The 4,198-nt window shown below is 43.8% G+C and overlaps 1 non-coding gene across 1 annotated transcript; it reads right to left on the reverse strand.

Moving 5' to 3' along the window:
• Window positions 1-1,429: 1,429 nt before the first annotated feature.
• Window positions 1,430-1,537, reverse strand: LOC112799156 (small nucleolar RNA R71). Its single transcript, XR_003200735.1, has one exon. It is a non-coding gene; the product is annotated as a small nucleolar RNA R71 (small nucleolar RNA).
• Between the last annotated feature and the right edge of the window lie 2,661 nt (window positions 1,538-4,198).

Raw genomic sequence — 4,198 nt, forward strand, 5'->3', positions numbered from 1 at the left:
GTTAGGAATTTTTTGGTTAGGTCTTCGAAGCTGGTGATTGATCTTGGTGGCAGGTTGTCGAACCACTTCATGGCCGACTTGGTGAGAGTGGTGGGGAAGGCTTTACACCGAATTGCGTCGGAGGCGTCGACTAGGTACATTCTGCTTCTGAAGTTGCTGAGGTGGTGACTTGGATCGGTGGTGCCGTCGTAGAGATCCATATCGGGTGGCTTGAAGTTTCGTGGTACCTTCTCCTTCATGATCTCTTGCGTGAAGGGATCATGGTTGCATTCGGGGGTGGTGCCGCGTTCTGTCCGGTCTTTCAGATTGGCCTCTATTTTCCGTGGTTTTTCTTCTAATTCTCTGTGCTTTCGAGCCTCCCTTCTTAGATCTTGTTCAGTTTCTTTCTGCTTCTTTATGTCCTCTTCGAGTTGTTTCAGTCGGTTTTGTTGTGCCCGGACTGCTTCTAAAATTTCCGAGCTCTTTTCCTTTTCGGAATTTTGTGGATCTTTGTTTGGGAGTGATGTCTTTGGGCGATTCTGTTTGTTTCCTCCTGGAGTGCGTGGTGATAGAGGGCTGTCCGGTCGTTCTCCGGTGTCAACTTCGTCCTCTTGTTCTGATGCAGCGTGGTCATTGTTGAGAGGGTCGTCTGCCATGGTAAAGGGATGACTTCCAGGTCCCCGGCAACGGCGCCAATGTTCCGAGGGTTACCTGAAACGTGTAGCTCGGTCATCTTGGAGAGGCCCGAGGTGGGGGTCAGGGACCCGAGCTTGATATGTGGAGTGGTTGGTGGTTGTACCTGCAATGACACTCCGATGCTTAAGTTAGCATGGGTTCAAGCAGATATGTGTAGAATGTGGAATGTATCTCATACCTGGGTGCTCCAGTGTATTTATAGTAGTTGGCCGTGATCTTCCCTGGATAAGATATTCTTATCTTATCTTATCTTTTGGGAGTTTTATCTCTATCTTTGTGGAACCGCCTTTCCTAGGCCTTTTCGGCCTTTAGGTTTTGGGCTGCGTTCCTTTTGATGGGCCTTCTTAGCTTTATTGTCCGAGGTCCGACCTCAGGCGTGGGCCTTGGGACGAGGTCGGACTTTTCATGGATTTTGCCGAGTTGGAGGAGCCCGGTCAGGGTATGAACACCTGCCATTGGAGCAAATAATTTTGAGGTAAAGCCTCAATTAGTTTCTCTAATGCAACATAATTGCAAGTTTTATGGACTTTCATCAGAAGATCATTTTCAGTTCTTAACTGAATTCTTGCAGATATGTGATACTGTTAAGACCAATGGAGTTAATCCTGAGGTATATAAGCTTATGCTTTTCCCTTTTGCTGTAAGAGATAGAGCTAGAACATGGTTGGACTCTCAACCTAGAGATAGCCTGAACTCTTGGGATAAGCTGGTCACGGCTTTCTTAGCTAAGTTCTTTCCTCCTTAAAAGCTGAGCAAACTTAGAGTGGATGTTCAAACCTTCATACAGAAAGAAGGTGAATCCCTCTATGAAGCTTGGGAGAGATACAAGCAACTGACCAAAAAGTGTCCTTCTGACATGCTTTCAGAATGGACCATCCTGGATATATTTTATGATGGTCTGTCTGAATTGTCTAAGATGTCATTAGACCACTCTGCAGGTGGGTCTATTCACCTGAAGAAAATGCCTACAGAAGCTCAGGAACTCATTGACATGGTTGCAAATAACCAGTTCATGTACACTTCTAAAAGGAATCATGTGAGTAATGTGATGCCTTAGAGGAAGGGAGTTCTTGAAATTGATGCTCTGAATGCCATATTGGCTCAGAACAAAATGTTGACTCAGCAAGTCAACATGATTTCTCAGAGTCTGAATGGATTACAAAATACATCCAACAGTACTAAAGAGGCATCTTCTGAAGAAGAAGCCTATGATCCTGAGAACCCTGCAATAGCAGAGGTGAATTACATGGGCGAAGCCTATGAAAACACCTATAATCCCTCATGGAGAAATCATCCAAATTTCTCATGGAAGGATCAACAAAAGCCTCAACAAGGCTTTAATAATGGTGGAAGAAACAGGTTTAGCAATGGCAAGCCTTTTCCATCATCCTCTCAGCAACAGACAGAGAATTCTGAGCAGAGCCCCTCTAGCTTAGCAAACATAGTCTCTGATCTATCTAAGGCCACTCTAAGTTTCATGAAAGAAACAAGGTTTGCCATTAGAAATTTGGAGGCACAAGTGGGCCAACTGAGTAAAAGAGTCACTGAAACTCCTCCTAGTACTCTCCCAAGCAATACAGAAGAGAACCCAAAAAGAGAGTGCAAGGCCATAACCTTACTTGGTGTGGCTGAATGCACAGAGGAGGAGAAAGACGTGAATCCCAGTGAGAAAGACCTTATAGGACGTCCTCTGGACAAAAAGGAGTTCCCAATTGAGGAACCTAAGGAATCTGAGGCTCACCTAGAGACCATAGAGATTCTATTAAATTCCCTTTTACCATTCATGAGCTCTGATGACTATTCACCTTCTGAAGAAGATGAAGACATTATTGAAGGGCAAGTTGCCCAGTATTTAGGAGCAATCATGAAGCTGAATGCCAAGCTATTTGGTAATGAAACTTGGGAGGATGAGCCTCTATTGCTCATTAATGAACTGAATACCTGGGTTCAACACACTTTACCTCAAAAGAAATAGGATCCTGGTAAATTCCTAATTCCTTGTACCATAGGCACCATGACCTTTGAGAAGGCTCTGTGTGACCTGGGGTCAGGCATAAACTTAATGCCACTCTCTGTAATGGAAAAACTAGAATTTTTGTGGTACAGGCTGCCACATTCTCATTAGAGATGATAGACAAATCCATGAAAAAGGCTTATAGACAGGTAGAGGACATGCTAGTAAAGGTCAAAAGCCTTTACATCCCTGCTGATTTCATAATCCTAGACACTGGAAAGGATGAGAATGAATCCATCATCCTTGGAAGACCCTTCCTAGCCACAGCAAAAGCTGTGATTATGTGGACAGAGGAGAGTTGGTCCTTCAACTAAATAAGGACTACCTTGTGTTTAAAACTCAAAGATCTCCCTCTGTAACCATGGAGAGTAAGCATGAAGAGCTTCTCCCAATACAGAGTCAAACAGAGCCCCCACATTCAAACTATAAGTTTGGTGTTGGGAGGCCACATCCAAACTCTAAGTTTGGTGTTGAGAGATCTCAACCATACTCTAATCATCTGTGAGGCTCCATGAGAGCTCACTGTCAAGCTATTGACATTAAAGAAGCGCTTATTGGGAGGCAACCCAATTTTATTTTAATTTTATCTATATTATTTTGTTTTCTTTTAGGTTGATGATCATGTGAAGTCACAAAGACAATTACAAAAATAAAGAAAAAAAAATCAAAAATAGCATTGAAAACAGCACACCCTGAAGGAAGGACTTACTGGCATTTAAACGACAGTAAGGGTAGTAAAATGGGCATTTAAACGCCCAATCTGACACCTTTCTAGGCGTTTAAACGCCAGAATAGGGCACCAAACTGGCATTTAAATACCAGAACAGGGCAACAAACTGGCATTTAGACGCCAGAACAGGAAGGAAAGCTGGCGTTTAAACGCCAGAACAGGGCAGCAGACTGGCGTTTAAATGCCAGAATTGCACTCTAAGGCGTTGTGAACGCCCAATTAGAGCAGGGATGAGAATTCCTTGGCCCCTCAGGATCTGTGGACCCCACAGGATCCCCACTAACCTCAACTCACTCTCTCTCCTCTTTACACCTTTCTACAACACTCTTCCCTAAATACCCTTCACCAATCACCTCCGTATCTCTTCCCCAAATACCCTTCACCACTCACTTCCTTAACTCTTCCCCGAAAACCCCACCCACCTTCAAAATTCAAAACCATTACCCTTCCAAACCCACTTCTTGGCGGAACCCTATACACCCTCTTTCTCCTCCATTTTCTTCTTCTTCTACATATTTTTTTCTTCTTTTACTCGAGGACGAGCAAATATTTTAAGTTTGGTGTGGTAAAAACATTGCTTTTTGTTTTTCCATAACCATTTATGACACCTAAGGCCAGAGAAACCTCTAGAAAGAGGAAAGGGAAGGCAATTGCTTCCACCTCCGAGTCATGGGAGATGGAGAGATTCATCTCAAGGGTCTATAGCTCAGTAGTAGAGCATTTGACTGCACATCAAGAGAGCCCACTCATGGACCTCAACAAGAGCATGAGGAAATTTC

The sequence above is a fragment of the Arachis hypogaea genome, chromosome 4 (assembly GCF_003086295.3).
Source record: "Arachis hypogaea cultivar Tifrunner chromosome 4, arahy.Tifrunner.gnm2.J5K5, whole genome shotgun sequence".
Classification (NCBI taxonomy): Eukaryota; Viridiplantae; Streptophyta; class Magnoliopsida; order Fabales; family Fabaceae; genus Arachis; species Arachis hypogaea.